The following is a 21,834-nucleotide window of genomic DNA, read 5'->3' on the forward strand; positions in this document are numbered from 1 at the left end:
AACCCCAGTGGAAGGGGAGAGGAGGAGAAGACCTGGCTGTGCTGCAGGGGGATCGGACCCCAGGATCGGAGCTGGGTGATTAGTGCAGCCAGGTGTCAAAATTGGCAATGGGCTCTTGGATTTAGCAATGGATCGGCGGGACACCTGGTTTTCAATCAAATCCCAGGACAGCCTGGCCCATTCTGGAATAGTTGGGTGGTAGGGGTAGAAGAAAGATTAGTAGTGTTATGCCGGCTAGGGGATAATGGTGGGCTGGAGTTTGGGCAGGGCAGAGAGACTAATGTTTCTGTTGCTGGATCAGGCTGATTAGAGAAGCAGGAAGCAGAGATCAATTCACAAGAGGTAGAGGCCACTGTCTACACATTCAGGGAGGCAGGTGTTCCATCAGATTAGGTAACGGAAGTGACGTTCAGTCACCTGCGCATGCGTACACCCGCTAGCAGGTTGCCTACTCTGACGGAACACTGTACTCAAAAGAAGACGGCAGCGGACATCTTAGTACACCCACCTATGTCTTGAATTTAAGACTAATTTTATCAATAAAGTGAGCGTATATACATATAGTATGTTGGCGTCTGTGATGGTTATTTGATGTTAAATTTTGAAAGAAGGTGGCGGAGGCCATGTTGGTACACCCTGTAATGCTCAGTGCTAAAACTTTAGGTTTTCAAAATTTAACATCAAATAACCATCAAAGATGTCAACATACTATATCTATGTGTATCCGCTCACTTTATTGCTAAAATGACTGGTAAATTAAAGACGTAGCTGGGTGTACTAAGATGTCCGGTCTCTTCTCTGCTCTGCATGTGTTCCGTCAGATTAGCATGTGTTCCATTTGCTAGCGGCTGTACGCATGCACAGCTGACGAACGTCACTTCCATTACCTAATCTGATGGGTCGCCGAGGACTGCTGGGGTTTGTGAGTACCAGAAGGCTTGTATCACATTTGGGCCAAGTTGCATTACCGCTGTGCTAACACAACAAGTCTTCACTAGACAAGAGTGGACTGCGATGGCTGACTTCTGGGGGCATTTATTCATTATCCTCAAAAGGAACCCATGCCTGTTCTCTTGGGACCCCTATTGTTATATAGCAGTGATGGCGAACCTTGGCACCCCAGATGTTTTGGAACTACATTTCCCATGATGCTCCACTACACTGCAGAGTGCATGAGCGTCATGGGAAATGTAGTTCCAAAACATCTGGTGTGCCAAGGTTCGCCATCACTGTTATATAGGGTCTACATCACTGGAGTCTTCTTCAGCTTTGTCGAATGAGGTAGAGACCCCCCCATGGTGCCCTCAACATGCGCTTAGGACTTTTTGCCTGTCAGTGTTTGCCAACCTTCTTTTTAGTCAAGACACCCCTTAGAATCCTGCACAATCTTGGGGCAGACCAGGAGGTGTGTCCAAATGCGCGCCCCTTTTTGCGTGTTCCCATACGTTGCATTATTCAAAGGTCTACCCTGTGTGTATGAAACAAGCAAAAAGGTGCCTGAACTATTTTTTTCTTGCAACCCTCCCATACAAGCCACATTTGTGCAGAATTTGTGATACTGTTGTCATATGCACACAATGACTACTCTTTGTCATAAATTCCTGCAACTGCTTTAGAGTTGCTGTAGGCCTCTTCGTAGCCTCTCTGACCAATTTCCTCCTGGCTCTTTCATCCAGTTTGGAGCGATCTTCTGATCCAGGGAGAGTCTGTGTTGTACCAAATACCTTCCACTTCTTAATAATAAACTTCGCAGTGCTTCTAGGCATTAATAAAGCCTTTTGACATTTTTTTTTGTATCCATCTCCTGACTTGTGCCTGTCCACAACTTTATCCTGGAGATCTGTTGACAGTGCCTTGCCACCCATAGCTGATTGTATGCTTCAGTTGCACTATCTGGGACTCAAATGCCCCAGGAAAGCGCTTTTCATGCTGAGCTAATCAATATGACCACAACTGATCACAATTGAAAATCAAATGGCTTTGTGTGCCATTGAGAAGGTGATTAGTTACACCTGACTGAGTCTACAAGTCATTTTTAGGAGGGGGGTGATCCTTTTTCCAACTCAGTGATTCTGTTTTTGAATAGTTTTTTTATTTTTTTATGACATGTTGATGTTATATCTTTCACTTGGATATTATAAGTTGCACCGAGTAAATACAGCAGGATAAAACAAAAACTGTGTCTGTCTTCAGTTCAGGCTGCAAAGCAACAACGTGTGATTATTTTATAGGGGAGTGATTCTTTTCTATACCCACTGTACCTGCCATTTCTGTGCCTTCTGTTTATTGTGGGATGCTCCGACAACCTCCTCTGAAGCTTTATGGACCTTTTGTAGTCAGCACTCTTCTGAAAGGCCCAATATACCTGTTAGATGTGACCAGATAGGATCTATTGTTGGCTGCTACATGCCACCAATGGATGCGGCAGTTCAGCTTAAATTGAAATTTAGTATGGATTTTTTTCTGGAATACAGAATTCTACACATTAGTAACACAGTGTGTAGCCCATTGCTTGCAAGTGACTGCTTCTACTACAGTGTTCCCCTCAGAGCTGTTGGGTACCATTCTCAGCAGCAGTCTTCCGGCCCTATTGGAGTTTACTGCAGAGCTAACTACAGGGAAAAGTTGTGTTGACCAGCCGCCCGCACCTTCTGCTTTCTCTGCCATTCACAGAACTAGTATTACTACACTCCCACAATGCATTGGATTATGTAAATGCATGAAGGGGCAGTAGGGAGAGGAAGTCGGATACACACTATTAGTTTATTTTTTCGTTCAACCTAGCTCCGGTCAGAGCCGCTGTACTAACCATGCGAGGTAAGTTCAGCGATCTCCCCAGCTGAGCTGTTGTGTTCTGACAGGGGGACGGGCACTGAGAGCACTGACCAGGAGTTGGTCGAATGCTGGTTTTCCAGTATGCTCGTCCAACAGAAGCCGGCCAAACGACTATGCTCCCCAATGCATTTGACTCTGCCCCTGGAGCTAAATCCCCACAGGGTTTTGCTGTGATGTGCGACTTGATGCATTGTGGGATTGTAGTAATAAAGAGTTCTGTGAAAACGTTTCTTTGTAGCAGAGGCAGCTTAAAACCCTTGTCGAAAAGGTCTACACCCTGTATGCTATTGTCACAGTTGGGGAGTTTTCCCTTTCCCTCCATCAGGGGTGTGTAAGGCATTGGAGGAGCACCCCCTCAGGATGGTCTCCCCTTTTCCTGTTGATTCTTGGTCCTCCTCAACCCCCTCTCTTGCTATGGGCCTAGGTTCTGAGCAAGACAACCAAAATTATCCCTATGAACCAGGTAATCCATGGCTTGACCCATCTGTCTCTTATTGTAAAAATGTGGTGGTCTTTTTCCCCCAGCATAAGTTCAGAGGACTTTGTGGGATTGAATTGGCTGGGTAGAAGTCCTCCTTCTGTGACTGTTCTGCAGCTCCTTGAGGAAGATTCCCCAGATACTTTCCTTTGCTCTGCCCTTATTCATGCAACTGTCTTTAGCAGTGTCTTGTTTCTTACTCCACAGCTATGGACTATCTGCCAGGTCCCAGGGACAACTCCGGGTGTTTGATTGGATGTTTCCTTGTTCATCCCTATTTTCTGCAGGTATCCCTGCTTCTCCAGTCTGGGGCTGAGATATAATTTCCATCCCTGTGTACCATTATGGGGGTGCTTTCCATACTAATGTACCCTTTTACTCAGGCTGACTTTGTTGGACTGTACCCTTGAGATTTTTGTGTTATGTTCATTTTAAACATTCTTAGATATTTCTTTTTTTCGAAAGTAGTTGTCTGGCTTGAATGGAGTTTTCTTTCACTTAAGAGCTAGGAGGATAAGACTTTGGCCTTTCCATGTAGACCAGCTGGTCTTGTCTTAACCACTTCCGGCCCACCGCACGCCGATGTACGTCCCTAATTTGAGGATGGATATCATTGTTATGGCAGCAGCTAGCTACCATAACCCTGGTATCCCTCTGTTCGGCTGGTGGTTCTGTACAAGATAAAAGTGGTCTTTGCAGCGGTGCAAGATCACTTTTATCGGCGGTGGCAGAGGGGCCCCCCCCTACCACCGCGATCTAGTGCCCTCCGCCGCTTACCGGAGCTGTCGGCAGCGGCGGAGGCTATCGGATCCTTCCTGTGGCTGTGCATGGAGATGAGTGAGGGGAAGATGGCCCCCACCTGTCTCCATGATACTGCAGGGTGGAAGCAACGTCAAAACTTCACTTCCGCTCATAGCTCTTAAAGGGACATTTTTTTTCATTTTTTAAAATGACAACATTTTTTTTGTTATTGCATTTTAGTGTAAATATGAGATCTGAAGTCTTTTTGACCCCAGATCTTATATTTAAGAGGTCCTATCGTGCTTTTTTTCTATTACAAGGGATGCTTACATTCCTTGTAATAGGAATAAAACTGACACTTTTTTTTTAAAACAGTGTAAAAATAAAAGGTAAAATAAATAAGAAAAAAAAAACTTTTTAAACGCACCCGTCCCGCCGAGCTCGCGTGCAGAAGTGAACGCATACGTAAGTAGCACCCGCATATGAAAACCGTGTTCAAACCACACGTGAGGTATCGCTGCAATCGGTAGAGTGAGAGCAATAATTCTAGCCCTAGACCTCCTCTAACGCAAAACAGGCAACCAGTAGAATTTTTAAAATGTCGCCTATGGAGATTTTTAAGGGTGAAAGTTTGGCGCAATTTATAAGCGTGACATGTTGGGTATCAATTTACTCGGCGTAACATTATCTTTCACAACATAAAAAAAAAAATTGGGGTAACTTTACTGTTGTCTTGTTTTTTAATTCAAAAAAGTGTAAGACCTTGTAAGACCACTGCGCAAATTTGGTGTGACAGAAAGTATTGCAACAACCGCCATTTTATTCTCTAGGGTGTTAGAAAAAAATGTATAATGTTTGGGGGTTCTAAGTAATTTTATAACAAAAAAAAATGTTTTTAACTTGTAAACACCACATCTAAAAAAGAGGCCCGGTCTGAAAGTGGTTAAGTACCTGGTTTTGTCCAAGCCTCTGCCTGAGGGCCCATTCTCTTAGGGATTGCCCCATTATTTTTTTTCTGTTATCCACATCATGTTGTGGGTTTGTTCTCCCTAATTAGGTTATTATGCCTGTTTTGGTACATTTTTGATTTCACAGTCTCTCTGTTGGTTCAGGCTCAGTGTTCCTTCGGATGGAGTCATTTCACTCTGAAAGTGATCTCTATCCTGGTCTTCAGCTTTAGGTTGCTCCCCAGGGTTCTCCCTTGATCGTTTGAAGTTTCCCCAGGCTTTCAGGGGGCTTTTCCTCATCTAGTTTAGATTTGGGAATTGGTCCTTCTGGTGCTCCCAAGTTACAGATACACCCTAGTCTCTTATGTGGGTTTGGCAGTGGTTGTTTCCCACTCCTTAGTTGGACTGATTTTGGATGTACCAACTGTATCTAAATTCCTGTGTCTCTGTACTTCTCCTTTAAGTCTACTGTAGCAGTGTGATACAATTGCCCAAAACACTGCTATATGTTCATTCAATATTTCCATTTCCCTACGAAAAACATCTACCTGAAGGAGCTCATCACATAAGGCTGCCTATCAGTATGCTCCTATGCAATACAAGCAGTGTCCACCAGGTGTCAGAATTGTTTCAAAATACTGGGCAGCTCTGTGACTACAAAACTTTGAAAAATGTCCACATTGAGAGCAATACAAGGCTGATACAAGGCTGATACAAGGCTGCTACTGCTGACCTTAAAAAAAAAAAAAAAAAAAAACTAGCTGCCTGGCTAGCTCTAGCTAAAATATGCTTCTAATGGACGAGAAAGAAAATAAAATATCTGTATTTTCTTTAAGACCTTTCTTAGAGTCCAAAAAGAGACACAAAACTGAGGTGTGCTGGGTAGAGGAGGGGTTATACGGTGACTGCAGTTTTTCTGTTTGCCAGTGTCCAAACCTTTTGTAGGCAGCAGTATTACCTGTCTGTATCTGAATTCCTGTGTTCCATAATGCACTCAAAAAATATGCGTGTCCTTTAGAAGCTTGCCAGTGTCCAATTACCTTAATGCATTAAGGTAAAAAAACATTCTGTGTGCAGCCCCCTTAGACTTACCTAAGCCCTATCCTGATCCAGCGCTATGCACTAGAACAGCGTCTCTCTCCTCACAGGGCAGATTAATATCAGCAGGAGCTATTGACGCCTGCTGCTGTCAATCAAATCCTGTAAAGAGGGAACAGGGGTGGGGGCGAGACGTGCTGTCCTATGGTGGCACACCGAGAAGAGGAGGAGCCAAGAGCGCCAGTGGGGAACCCAGAGGAGGAAGATCTGGGTTGCTCTGTAAAAAGACCATTGATTGCACAAAGCAGGTAAGTATAACATGTTTATAATAAAAAATAAAAATGCTCTTTACAGTCACTTTAAGATAATGGAGTCTTATGAAATGGGCACAGGGGCAGCAGGAGCAAGTTTTTTTTTTTTTTGCCAGTGTCCAATCACCTGAAAGTAACTGCATATTACCAATGGTTTAAGAATACACGTTATGTACTGTATGATTACGATTTCTTATTTTCCTACATCTGCTGAGAGCACACGCAGGCTTATGAAATCAATTTATTAGTTGTTTCAACAAAATCAAACCATGAATCCCATTTACAATCAATACAGATAAATTAGTGTAATTAGTCTATTACTGTCGTCATAATAAAAGCCCTTGCTGGTACAAAACTACAAAAAAGATTTTAACATTAGTGGAAGCTTTTGCCTCTGTAGTCCAGAAAGCTAATGGAGATGTGTACAACATCCAGTAAGTAGGCATTTGTCGGAGTCCGTGTTGACGAGGGAATTGGGAAGTATCCAGCTAAAAGCAATATCTAGAAAATACTCTTCTGAATAACCTGCTTTGCAATAACACTGCTGAACTGAAACAAAATGTAATCTTGTTACTATTACTCCTAAAAGGCAATATAACATGCTATAGATTGATTTGGTTCTACAATCAACAGTGTAATGATAAGACAGAATGTAATATTAAAAGAACAGTAATGGTTTTGTTTTTTTTTTGTAGAATCATACTTGCCATGTTGAATGCTGCATCTGTCCCCCAACGGCTCTAACACTGAGAACCGAGAGATCAAACACAGCCGATCGCTTGGTTCTCACAGCTCCATAAGCAGAGAGCTGCAGACTGTCAGTCACCAGCTCTCTGCTCTGCCCCCTCCTCGCTCATTGGATTGCTGAGCTGTGGAGGCGGTGGTTGCAGCCAGTTCAGGCTCTCAGCGGCTTACTGAGAGGTTGAGCTGGGTGGCATGTGGGCGGATCCCGACCATATGGTCTGGATCTTTCCCGAGCATGCACCGCCTCTGTGACGTCAGCGGACTTTAGTCCACCATCTGCAGAAAACGGGCCACAGGAGTGCAGAACGAGCTGCACTCCTGTAATCCACAGGATAAGTACAGTCAAACAAGCTTTGGCTGTACTTCTCCTTTAAGTCTACTGTAGCAGTGTGATACAATTGCCCAAAACACTGCTATATGTTTATTCAATATTTCCATTTCCCTACGAAAAACGTCTACCTGAAGGAGCTCATCACATAAGGCTGCCTGTTAGTATGCTCCTATGCAATACAAGCAGTGTCCACCAGGTGTCAGAATTGTTTCAAAATACTGGGCAGCTCTGTGACTACAAAACTTCGAAAAATGTCCACATTGAGAGCAATACAAGGCTGATACAAGGCTGATACAAGGCTGCTACTGCTGACCTTAAAAAAAAAAAAAACTAGCTGCCTGGCTAGCTCTAGCTAAAATATGCTTCTAATTAGGTTGATTTAAGTTTAGTGGCAGTGCACAGGATTTTTTGTTTTTCATCTAGTTAAAATACTTTATCAGCTATCTAGAACAAGCATGCAGATTAGAAAATCAAAGTGAATTTAGTATTTCTGATCTGTAAACTTATTCTAGGTCAGTGCTTGAAGAAAGTATTGAAGCCACTGGATCAGCATGGCAGCCAGGCAACTAGCATTTTCAGGTGGATAGGTCAGCAATGTCAGCCTGCGTGCTTTCCCAATACAGGCTTCCTTTAATAAATGTCTACACCCTAAACCAATCTTAAAACTTGTGGTAGATACTGGTAAGTTGAATCCTAGGAAATGACAGCTGCACACTTAGTTGCGATCATTTTTTTGTATACTGCAAAACAGGACCTGAGGGCCTCCCCTGATGCATTTCACCCAGAACAAGTTACATTACACACTTTTTTCCTTTTAGTTGTGAGACTGACATGAAATGAACCTGCCATAGTTCTGAACTCTGCACTGGTGTCACCTAAATCGCACTTAGTAATAGTCCTAGTACAACCTATGAACAAATCGGGAGCTCCCACTGTTAGGTCCATGGCAGGTGGATGCACCTGGGAAATTAAAAAAATCTGATCTTTCCATTGGAATCCCTACACAGATAAAGTGGTGTGATTAAAAATACCAGCATCTGCCAAAAACAGAAATGACAGTTTTTGGGGCACTGAACCTTTAAAGCAGTATTAAAGTCAAAAGCAAACATTTATTATATTGCCGCCTACCAATTTTTTACTTCTTTTTATAAAATGTTGTCATGTTTACCAATTCTTAGATGTGATGGCTGCATTTGCTTTCTTTTTTAGGCTTTCTTTTAACCCGGTGATCCAGCCGTAAGTCTGTTGTTTTTCAAAAAGAACAAGCTGTCCTGCGGCTGTAGCAACAAATAGTAGAGACAAACCATTTAACACTGACAGGAGTGCTTAAAATGGTCAGTTTTTTTTTTCTTCATGTAAACCCTTTATCCCAAAAGGGAAAAAAAAAAGGTTGGTTGTAACTGCTTATAAAGTATTAGCTGGAGTTGGGCTTCAATTTGCTAGTGTATCTAAATCTGCTAGTGCATCTAACAGAGTGTAGGCACTCTAATACACAGGAGGTGTGTTAAGGGCCAGATCACCCAGTAAAAAATAAAGGGGAAAAAAAAACTAAAAAAAGAAAATGAATGTAGCCACCACATCTTATAATTTGGTAAGCTGCAATATATTATATTTTTGGTTTAATACCGCTTTAAAGCGACATTAACAGTGTTTGATATGTCTTGGTCAGGGACAAGTAGTACATTACACATTGTCAGCCTGTAAATGTCACAAACATACAAAGCGCTCTTGTACTGAACAGCACATCATTTATATTAGTAAACTTCCTAATGTTATGTGGACAGAATCACCTCTCAGGAATAAAGTCAAAGCAAAGCTGAAGAAAATTCAGCATATCAGGTCCAGCATATAGGAGGGCCTTCTGGAATACAGATTATGGTCCACACCTAATTATAGAACTGTACACATTGGATATCTTGGAGAGTAAAATTATGCAGTCCGTCCCATTATTTCTCAGGTCCTTAAAGTCATCCCAGACATCAACTATGCTTCTTAAATAAATGTATACATATTTGTATGTTTCTCCTCCCAAATAATAATATAACATATTTCTACTATCATATGGTTTTCTTCTTGGTACGGGCAGCCTAGACTGTTATGGCAGAACTGTTCTTACATTTCATTAACATTCACAGCCATTTTTACTGGCTTTAACATCATTTTGGCTTTTCACTAAATGAGTTGCATTTCAAAGTAATGCCCATTCAGTGTTCAGGGTTGCACTTTGATTTTGCTCAGAAGGAAAGTTACACGGCATACAAATTAAGATCTAGCCTTTCCGGGCTATAATGCATTCATCTGTCATAATTGTGATGTGCTAACATTACAGCACTGCAGGGCTTCAGAGGTCCTGATTGATTACATAGCAGTGTGGACACTAGAGGAATGTTGTGACAGTGTTCTTTGCAGCAGTAGTTCCCTGGGCTTCATTGATTCGGCAGACTGGCAGATAGGTCACTCATTACTTGTGCAGGTATGCATCCAGCCACAACTCCCCAGACTCCTTGATAGAACTGCAGAACACACAATGCAAAATAGGTCATACATATTCAGAAAACCAGTAAACAAATCAGCATTATTTTTTGCAAGAAAAAGCCTGCTTTTGGCTGACGTCACAGATCTGGTCCAGGCTCTGCACGGATCCCAACAATAATGTCAGGATCCACCCAGATGCCTTATGCCGCGTACACACGGGCGGACTTTCCGACGGACTTTTCGACGGACTTTCCGGCGGACTTTCCGACGGACTTTCCTACACACAATCAACCAAAGTCCAATGACTTCGTACGTGATGACGTACGACCAGACTAAAACAAGGAAGTTCGTAGCTAATAGCTGCCCTAGCGTCGGTTTTTGTCCATCGGACTAGCATACAGACGAGCGGACTTTTCGACCGGACTCAAGTCCGTCGGAAAGATTTTAAACATGTTTCATTTCTAGGTCCATCGAACTTTTGGGAAAAAAAGTCCGCTGGAGCCCACACACGATCGAATTATCCGACGGACTCCGGTCCGCCGAACCAAGTCTGCCGTAAAGTCCGCTCGTGTGTATGCGGCATAACTGGCAGCTGGCTTGGCCTCTAAGTGTGCCACTGAGCCAGCTGTTCCCACCATCTCCACAGCCTGGCTCTCCAGTGAGCACTGGAGGGGCAGAGCACAGTCATGGGAATATCTTTCCAAATACAATTGCTACATCATCTCAACTATCTTCTGTTTTACTAAACATAATAAACACTTTTATATACCAGTATTGTTAAAGAGGAAGCAAACTTCCCTCTAATGTTTGTACCTATAGGTAAGCCTATAAGAATAAGAAGGCTTACCTATAGGTACTGTAAAAATCTCCTAAACTTGTACCCTTTAGGAGATAATTACGGTATACTGCGCCAATGACGTAAACTGCTCATGCGTTCTGAAGGAACGGCTGTCTGTGCCGTTCCTTCAGAGCCCTGTGCCCTGACCGGCGACTCCCGCAAGCATGTGCGGAAGTGACATCACGTGGCCCCGGCCAGTCACATGGCCGGAGTCCGTGGACCCAGAAGAAAGATGGGTGAAGATGGATGCAGCCTCCAGCGAGGATGATAAATGCTTTGTTTGCAGGTAAGTTTCACATATTGTGCTAGTATGCGATGCATACTAGCACATTATGCCTTTACTTTGCAGGTGACCAAAAAAAGGCAGTATTTACTTACTCTTTAAAGGAGAAGTTTGGGGTATATAAAAAGAGCAAACGCTGTCTATGCTGCAGCATCAGTGTGATGCAGCAGCTGTCCTATGTCGGCTGCAAGTCTGAGAACTGATCATTCACATGATCGCTGACTGCACAGTTCTTGGTCTGCGGAGACTGTAAGCCACTGCTCTTCACTCTGCTCCTTCAGCGCTCACTGGAGTGCCAAGCTGGACAGGGGGTGGGCGCAGCTGGCTCCGGCACTCAGCTTCACACTGAGAGGCACAGGCAATTGTCAATCAGGCAGCTGGGTGGATCTCGACAAAATTGTCAGGATCCTTTCAGAGCCTGAAGTGGCTCTGTCACATCAGCTGATGGCGGGCTAAACTAAAAATAAAAAATGCTCCTCAAAACCTTTGTATCTCAACGCTATTATCCCTACTTGGCTATTGTGAGTGCTCCAATAACAGGTCAAATAACCAATTGGTTGTTTTGAGCAGTTTTCTTGATTTATAGCAGTGTTATTTACTTATTATTGAAGCACTCACAATAGCCAAGTAGGGGTAATAACTTTGAGACACAAAGGTATTTCACAGCATTTTTTTAATTTTTTGTTTAGTTCATATTGATGTGCGAGCAGCAAAAACTTAACAGGGTTCAGGTCTTTACTAGCAGGTGTGCGCAGAGAATAATTCCACTGATGGTGGGCTATAGCCCACTGTCGGCCCATTTGGCCCCCTTCACATGGCCGATCCGATCAGGTCTACCCGTCAGTTTTTTAGGCGGATCTTCTATGGAGCGGCGGATGTCAGCGGATACATGTCTGCTGACACCCACCACCATCCAATCCGATCCTATTCCCCATGTGTCTGGCGGATCGGATGGAAATGGACAGGTGGTCCGTTTCCATCCGATTGTCCTATACATGGGAACGGTCTGTGTCCGTTATGCATAGCAGACACGGACCTGTCATCCGCTTGCTCAACGGAGAGATTCCCTTCTGAACAAGCGGATCCCGCTTCACAGAGGCACCCGTGTAAAAGGGGCCTTTGGGTCACAGGAGTACAACAGTAATGCCGCGTACACATGACCGGTTTTTCTGTCAGAATAAACTCTGACGGTTTTTTCGACGGAGTTCCGCTGAAACGGACTTGCCTACACACGATCACACCAAAGTCCGATCATTTAGAACGCAATGACGTATGACGGGACTAGAAAAAGGAAGTTCAATAGCCAGTAGCCAATAGCTGCCTTCGCGTCGTTTTTGATGCGTCGGAACAGCATACAGACGAGCGGTTTTCCCGATAGGAACTGATTCCGTCGGAAAGATTTGAAACATGTTCTATTTCTAAGGTCCATCAGAATTTTCTAAAGAAAAAGTCAGATGAAGCTCACACACGATCGGAATGTCCGATGGAATGATTCCGTCTGACCTTTTCTGCCGGAAAGTCCGGTCGTGTGTACGCGGCATTAGTGCATGCCTGTGACCCACAAGAGAAGTATGACCAAAATGCTTTGATCATATTTTTATTTTAATATTACACAACGTTGTACATTTTTGTACTATTTTATGTACTCTAACAGGTGTATGTTATCTTGTGGGAACTTTTCATGCTTGCATCTGTCAGCAATTTCTTGCTGTGAGGCAAAACAGTCTGAGCTCATAAAAGCACAGTCCCTTGCCAACAGGTAAGCAGTTTCCATCAGTTGGACCAGAGGCAACAGCCAAGTACCACAGAGTAGTATTCTAATAGAAAGACCTGTAAGTAATGTAACTTATGCCTCGTTTCCACTGAGCGGATCGGTTCGGGTCGGTACAGTTTGAATGGCCTAGAATGGTCCGGTCTATTCTGGTGAGCGTTTCCACTGCAAGTGGGACCATAAGGGGCCATACAGGGTTTAGAAAAAATGCCTCAGCATAGCACAGCAGAGGGTTTTCTGTCAGCCAATCAGTGGAATGTATCGTAGCTCCGCCCTAACCGAACCGTTCCATTTTCTATGGCCCCACATCTGAAGCAGGACCCTGAATGGAGTGGTACGGTTCGGTTGTATGGGCCGCTTTCATAATGGAAACACCCAAAATAGCGTACCGTACCGAACTGAACTGAACCGATCCGCTCAGTGGAAAGGAGGCATTACTGAACTATAATAGCAAATGCAGTAGACAGTGGTTTGGACTGGTATTCAATGCCATACTTCTTGCAAAGCGAGCGAATAAGAGGAGCGACCTTCCAGTAATTGTGTCTTGGCATTGTGGGGAATAAACTGAAAATAGAAAGCTGTCATCGTTAACAGTATTATTGGAGGAAAAGAAAGCAGCTTAAGCTCCAGCATACTTACTGATGTTCAATTTGAGAACTGAGATATCCACTGAACCAATCTTTAAGCAGAGACTGGTCCACATTACAAGTGGCTTGAAGCTGGGAGAGAGAAGAAAAACAGTAAAGTACAGTTCTATGGAAGGTAACCAACAAACATTTTCAGGGTTTGTAGATTACTCAATTATAGTCAATGTTGTCTGCAAATCTGAGTCAATGAAAGAGGAGCTCCAGTCATTGGTAGAAAAATTAAAAGTCAGCAACTACTAGCCCAGGGATCCGGTGTGGTCATCGCCCCAGCCAGTTCTTCGCTGGTCTTTGAGTCCCCGGCACCACCATCTTAATAAATAGACCAACACAAAGTGTGAAGTGGAAAGAAAATGATAAATGGTTTTCAACATTTTTTATTAACAAATATGTGAAAAGTGTGGCGTGCATTTGTATTCAGCCCCCTTTACTCTGATACCCCTAACTAAAATCTAGTGGAACCAATTGCCTTCAGAAGTCACCTAATTAGTAAATAGAGTCCACCTGTGTGTAATTTAATCTCAGTATAAATACAGCTGTTCTGTGAAGCCCTTAGAGGTTTGTTAGAGAACCTTAGTGAACAAACAGCATCATGAAGGCCAAGGAACACACCAGACAGGTCAAGGATAAAGTTGGGGAGAAGTTTAAAGCAGGGTTAGGTTATAAAAAAATATCCCAAGCTTTTAACATCTCATGGGTCGGACAAAGGAGAGTATTAATCAGAGAAGCAGCCAAGAGGCCCATGGTAACTCTGGAGGAGCTGCAGAGATCCACAGCTCAGGTGGCAGAATCTGTCCACAGGACAACTTTGTGCTCTCCACAAATCTGGCCTTTAAGCCATGTGAGGGACACAGCAAACATATGGAAGAAGGTGCTCTGGTCAGATGAGACCAAAATTGAACTTTTTGGCATAAAAGCAAAATGCTACGCGTGGTGAAAAACTAACACTACACATCACCCTGAACACACCATCCCCACCGTGAAACATGGTGGTGGCAGCATCATGTTGTGGGGATGCTTTTCTTCAGCAGGGACAGGGAAGCTGGTCCAAGTTGATGGGAAGATGGATGGAGCCAAATACAGGGCAATCTTAGTAGAAAACATGTTATGCCCTGTACACACGATCGGACATTGATCGGACATTCCGACAACAAAATCCATGGATTTTTTCCGACGGATGTTGGCTCAAACTTGTCTTGCATACACACGGTCACACAAAGTTGTTGGAAAATCCAATCATTCTGAACACGGTGACGTAAAACACGTACGTCGGGACTATAAACGGGGCAGTAGCCAATAGTTTTCGTCTCTTAATTCATTCTGAGCATGTGTGGCACTTTGTGCGTTGGATTTGTGTACACACGATCGAAATTTCCGACAACGGATTTTGTTGTCGGAAAATTTTATAGCAAGCTCTCAAACTTTGTGTGTCGGAAATTCTGAAGGAAAATGTGTGATGGAGCCCACACACAGTCGGAATTTCCGACAACAAGGTCCTATCACACATTTTCCGTCAGAAAATCCGACCGTGTGTACAGGGCATTAGAGTCTGCTAAAGACTTGAGACTGGGGCGGAGGTTCACCTTCCAGCAGGACAACAACCCTAAACATACAGCCAGAGCTACAATGGAATGGTTTAGATCAAAGCATATTCATGTGTTAGAATGGCCCAGTCAAAGTCCAGACCTAAATCCAATTGAGAATCTGTGGCAAAACTTGAAAATTGCTGTTCACACACATTCTCCATCCAATCTGACAGAGCTTGAGCCATTTTGCAAAGAAGAATGGGCAAAAATTTCACTCTAGATGTGCAAATCGGGTAGAGACATCCCCAAAAAGACTTGCAGCTGTAATTGCAGCAAAAGGTGGTTCTACAAAGTAATGACTCAGGGGGGCTGAATACAAATTCACACCACACTTTTCACATATTTATTTGTATAAAAATTTGAAAACCATTTATCATTTTCCTTTCACTTCACAATTATGTGCCACTTTGTGTTGGTCTATCACATAAAATCCCAATAAAATACATTTACGTTTTTGGTTGTAACATGACAAAATGTGGAAAATTTCAAGGGGTATGAATACTTTTTCAAGGCACTGTAGGTAATCCTATAGTAAGGCTTACCTATAGGTACAGTAAATATCTCCTAAATGTGCACCATTTAGGAAATATTTACTTGTGAAATCACCAGTGACGTCACAGGCAAATGTGCTCTGCAGGAACGGTACACTGTGCCGTATCTTCAGAGCCCTGTGCCGTGATGTCATCATGGCTCATCCAATGAAAGGACTGTGGACCGCCAACCCGGAAGGAAGACCAGGTGAAGATGGAAGTCCTGTCAGTGGTGACAGCGGCTGCTGGAGGGCTTAGTTTTAAGGTAAGTTTTGCATAATGTGCTAGCATGTAATGCATACTAGCACATTATAACTTTGCCTTGCAGGTTTAAAAAAAATAAAAAGCGCCATTGGTTTACTACCACTTTAATACTACCTTTAGAAGTACCAAATAACACTACAAATGATTCTCTGTTCACTTGTTTTTTCTATGGCTCCCATCTGTAACCTATTTTTGAAATGTAAAATGTACAATAAATACAGCTGCTCGAAGATCACATTAATCTCAACAGGAAAAGGCTCTGATCACATTCACTGATATTTTGTTTCTTGTACAAAAGGTTTTATTGAAAATATATATCAACAGAAAAGTACAAAACGGTGATGGATACATCATGAATTAACGTATAAGGCTGCCGATATCCGGCGGGTGGAGCTTTTGATCAAAGATTTAAGCCTGGACACAGGCGATTCAATGCCGAGTCCAGACTGCATACCAAGGCATAGCTACATGCCGCATATTCTGGCATAGCGGTATTATATCAGTTCGTAGTCATATGATTGCAAACATACATAAATAACTAAAAAATACAATGCGAAATATTGTTAAAATACATAACTTTAGATGAAGAAATATATAAAAAAAAAAGCAGAATAAATTAAAAATATAAAATAATAAAAAGAAAATATAAAGAACCAGTAATAAATTCTGATTGAATTGAATAACCTCAGAGAGGATAAAATACCTCTGAATGCAATAATTTGTTTATGCTAATTTTCTGATCATTGTAGAATTTAGCCCGAGGGCCTGAATAAAGAGAAGGAGAAAGAAATTGAAAGTAGAAAAGGAGGGGGGTAGAAAGAAGAGAAGGGAAGGAAGGACCCTGGGGTGGGGGGAACGAAGGCTTATTATAATGAGAGGGGCGTTAGGTCAAATCTTGATGGGCGATTGTAAGTCACCCAGGGTTGCCATATCCTGAGGAACTTATCGTGTTTGTCCAACAATATGGCCGTAAGTTTCTCATTTACCATGATATCATTCACAGTATTTTTAACTGCTTCAAAACTAAGGTTCGGGGTTTTCCAAGCTCTTGCTATGGTAAGTTTAGTTGCAGTGAAGATCTGTGCTGCTAACTGACGTTCAGGACGAAGAAGTTCTGCAATTGGTTTCTATAAAAAGGGCTTCAAAAGGATCCCGCTTTATGTTAGTATTAAAAAGATTACGTAATAGTGCATATACTCTAACCCATAGTTTGCAGACCCTGGGACAGGTCCATTAAATACGTTCCATCGTGCCCTCCTGTGAGCACCCGCGAAATCATAGGGGGGAGTAAGATGGGATGAAACTTGCTAATTTAGCCGGAGTATAATACCATCTATAGAAGACTTTATACGCATTCTCTAAAAAGAGAACATTCTTGGAACATTTAGATAGCGCAGTAGTCATACTATGCCAGTCCTCCGGGTCTAATTGTTTCCCGAACTCAGCCTCCCATTGGAGTTGGTAAGGTCTCAATGATGTTGTCTTAGAGTTAATTATTGCGGTATATATTAGAGAAATCAAACCCGAGGATTGGGGGCATGATCTACACAGGCTTTCAAATGGTGTCATGACAAAGAGGGCAGAATGGGATGTTGTAAATTGTCTGAGAAAATGTCTAATTTGCAAGTACCGTATTTATCGGCGTATAACACGCACTTTTTTCCCCTTAAAATCAGGGGAAAATCGCGGGTGCGTGTTATACGCCGATCCCCTGCGATCCTGACCTGTCAGAATTAAAAAATCGCTGACCGCGATTTGAAAATGGCGCCGCCGGCGCCGAAATACACAGTGCCGGTCCTCGGCTCTTCTCGGCGGCTTTCGGTTTCACTCGAGCGCCGCCCGAACCTAGCCGAGTATACTCGGCTAGTTTCGAATAGCTCCGCTCACCGTCCGAGTGGAACCGAAAGTAAACGAGAGCCGCCGAGAACCGGCTCTGTGTATTTCGGCACCGGCGGCGCCATTTTCAAATCGCGGTCGGCGATTTTGAAGCTCACAGGCTTCAGCAAGGCTGGACTGGGGCAAGGCTGGACTGGGGCAAGGCTGGACTGGACACTGGGGAAGGCTGCACTGACATGGCTGCACTGACATGGCTGCACTAGCAAGGCTGCACTGACATGGCTGCACTGACATGGCTGCACTAGCAAGGCTGCACTGACATGGCTGCACTGACATGGCTGCACTGGCAAGGCTGCACTGACATGGCTGCACTGGCAAGGCTGCACTGACATGGCTGCACTGGCAAGGCTGCACTGGCAAGGCTGCACTGGCAAGGCTGCACTGGCAAGGCTGCACTGACATGGCTGCACTGACAAGGCTGCACTGACAAGGCTGGACTGGGGCAAGGCTGCACTGAGAAGGCTGCAATGATGGGCATTTAAATGTAAGTTTTTTTCCCTTCAACTTCCCTCCTAAAAGTTTTTTTTCCTTAAAATTCCCTCCTAAATTGAGGTGCGTGTTATACGCCGGTGCGTGTTATACGCCGATAAATATGGTAACTGTAATGCTCCCTAAGGGGGATGTCATGTGAAGAATGTAAGGCCGCGAACGAGATGATCTTGGTTGGGGTGAAAAATGAATGGATATCTATGAAGCCATTATCCGACCACCACTTAAATTGGAGCGGATTATCACAACCTGGTTGAAATAAAGGACAGTGGAGGAGACGGAGTAACGGGAGATGAGGAGAAATTAGGCCTGCTGAGTATTTAACCCCATCCCATAATTTGAGGGAATGAGCCAAACAGGGACCTATGGTAGGGGGGCGATGAGCTTTAGGAAGCCAAGGAAGAGAGGCTAGAGGTGTTGGGTGTGCGTTGACCAAATCAATGGTGGCCCATAGTGGCATTTGTTGCTTTGCATGAAGGTGAGATAATGGGGCAATGCCCGCTGCTATATAGTATGCTTGCAAGTTAGGAAGTGAAAGGGCACCATTGACTCTGCGCGCGTAAAGGACTTGTCTCTTGATCCTGGGCCTCTTGTGGCCCCATATAAATTGCATAATTTTACGTTGGTGTATTCGAATAATATGGGGAGGCACTTGAACTGGCAAAACTCTAAAATAATAGAGCAATGTAGGGAGGTATGTCATGCGTACCGACGCTATTCTGCCGAACCACAAAATCGGGAGTGTGAACCAAGAGGCCAGCATAGCCTCCAGCTTTCGGAAAAGCGGAGGAAAATTCGCCTGATATAAACCCGAATATTTCGGGGTAAGTTTAATACCCAAATAGGGAAAAGAGGACAACCACTGAAACGAAAATACCGACTGCAAGGCTTCTACTACCGGGGGCCGAAGGTTAATAGGCATCGCTTTAGATTTAGCCGGATTAACTGAAAGGCCCGAAAACGAGGCAAAAGTGTCTAAGAGAGAGAATAAGTTGGGGAGGGAGATTCTGGGTTGAGTAATGGTTAATAAAATGTCGTCCGCAAACAGGGACAACTTGTGTGCGGTGCCTGCTATTTCTACTCCTGAGATATCTGGGTGAGAGCGTATGGCCTCCGCCAGGGGTTCAAGTGCTAGTATAAATAGGAAAGGGGAGAGCGGGCACCCTTGCCGTGTTCCCCTTTTAATCGGGAAAGTAGGCAATTCATATCCATAATACCGCACTTTAGCCTGAGGGGATTGATATATTGCTGAGACCCAACCCAAAAAGGAGGTGCCAAAACCATAATGTGTAAGGACCTGTGTCAAATAGGGCCAGGATAAGGTGTCGAAAGCTTTGTTAACATCTAATGAAAGAAACATTGTACCCAGGGACCTTTCATGCACTATATGTTGGATCTGGAGGAGTCGTCGAATGGCGTCACTTGCCTGTCTGCGGGGAACAAATCCTACCTGATCTTTTTTTATTAGGCGCGGTACGAAGGAGTTCAAACGATTGGCCAGAATTTTCGTCAATATCTTCATGTTAATGTTGATTAAAGAGATTGGCCGAAAATTTGCCCAGGAAGAGTGATCTTTGTCTGGCTTAGGGATCATCACTATGTTGGCAGTTAGTAAGTTCGGCGAAAATGAATGACCTCCTTTGACCAAGTTATACATAGTCGCTAGATGTGGGGCCAGGACCTCTGCAAATTTTTGATAATACAAAGCAGTGAAGCCGTCCAGACCTGGCCTTTTGCCCACTTTCAGTTCCTTAATGCACTGAAGAATCTCAGAGACCTGTATATCTCGGTCCATTAGGGAGATATGGGGATCCGATAGGGAAGGTAAAGATAATTTACTTAGAAAATCATTCAGGCCCTGTGTTGAAGAATGATTTAGGGGGGAGTAGAGTTTAGTAAGGCGGTAATGGAATTCTTCCAAAATCCGCGGAGGGTTTCCCGTAAGGATATTATGACGGGAGCGCAGGTATATGGGAGTAAATTTCGGTATAAAGGTTCGCAGTCTGTTAGCCAACTGCGCATTTGGTTTGTTTGCCTTAGAATACCAATTCTGGCGGGCCCACGTAAGGTACGGTCCGCCTCATCTGTCAGGTATAAATCCAAGTCGGTACGGGCTTTGTCTAAAGCTCTGCGGTTGGCAGGGGTGGGGGATAATTTAAAGGACGTAGAGCAATCCTCTAATGTTTGTTCTAACTTACGTCGGGTCTGAACTCTTTCCCTCTTGCGCTGGGACGCTATTCGAATAACGCGACCCCGGATGACCGCTTTATAAGCCTCCCATAATGTTATTGGGGATGAGACCGAACCTACATTAAGTCTAAAGTATTCCATAGTAGCTTCTTTAATTTCACTGAGGATCGGTTTGAAAGATAAAAATGAATCATTCATCACCCAGGGAGCTTGTTGTGAATTGTTGAGTAGAGTACGACATACAGTTAAAACTGGATCATGATCTGACCAAGGGACTGCTAGAATCGATACCGACTCTATTAAGGGAAGGTGTTTCCGTAACATAAACGAATGGTCGATTCTAGAGTGAGAGTGGTGAGGATGAGAATAGTGAGTGTAGTCCCTGCCCATGGGATGAAACTCACGCCATAGGTCTACTAGGTCCAAGTTTTGTAGGGCCCGTGAGAACTTTTTTGCCGCAGGAGGGGGGGCTTTATGATCCGCCGGGTATTTATCAAGGGCCGGATTGAGCGTCACATTCGAATCACCCGCCAACAAAAGGGTGCCTCTTTGGTGGACCTGTAACAAGGAACAAACATGAGACAGATTTTCGTTTGGGGCATAGTAGGTCATAATGGTTACTTCATTATCCTGAACAGAACCCTGTAAGATAAGATATCTGCCATTAGGGTCAGCTATCTGTTTATTACAGATAAATGGGACAGATTTTCGTATAGCTATAAGAACCCCCCTCTGCTTAGTAGGACCATTCGCTAAATATACTTGGGGATAATTTGCTGCAAAATATTTGGGGCAGGAAGAAGAGGAAAAATTAGTTTCCTGTAAACAGGCTATATCTATCCTTTGTTGCTTAAGGTATTTAAAAACTTTAACTCTTTTTTGTGGGGAATTCATGCCCTGAACATTCAGGGACAGCCAATGAAGAGTCATTGGGATTGAGTTACAACGCTATGGACTACTCCATCCACACACCCCAGGGGCCAAGGGAAAAGGGAAAGAGAGGGGGAAAGAAAAGAGAGAAAAAAATGGTAAGAACAGAGAAGAACATAAGATATGAGAAAACCGAGATAAATTCTAATTAGAATATGTAGTGGATACATTGACGTATCGCACCGTGGGCTGCAAGGCCCACAATAAGGTGGGACCATGGCCAAGGCAAAAATCCTAGCCATGTGCCAACCCATGAGGGGAGCAGTGGTCCGTCAGAACCACTGGCCTATAATGTAGATAGTTCAAACTGACTAAATAAACTTGACATAAATTTTTAACAATACTTAGAGATAGCAACTAGACTAACAGCATTGGACATTGTTACTATCGTCATAACTCTGTATTTTTTCACTGAATCTTCCAAATAAAACTTTTGTAAACAAAAAAAGAATTACAGTATGAGAACCTCAGAGCAATATTGGCAGCTCGAGGGTGTGGATGCAGGGCCCCCCC

The 21,834-nt window shown here is 43.6% G+C and overlaps 1 pseudogene; it reads right to left on the reverse strand.

Annotated features, from left to right (window-relative positions):
* Positions 1–9,263: 9,263 nt before the first annotated feature.
* Positions 9,264–21,834, reverse strand: part of LOC141134001 (acyl-CoA (8-3)-desaturase-like) — a 40,518-nt pseudogene continuing 27,947 nt past the window's right edge.

Source organism: Aquarana catesbeiana, linkage group LG03 (genome assembly GCF_042186555.1).
Source record: "Aquarana catesbeiana isolate 2022-GZ linkage group LG03, ASM4218655v1, whole genome shotgun sequence".
In the NCBI taxonomy this organism is placed as follows: Eukaryota; Metazoa; Chordata; class Amphibia; order Anura; family Ranidae; genus Aquarana; species Aquarana catesbeiana.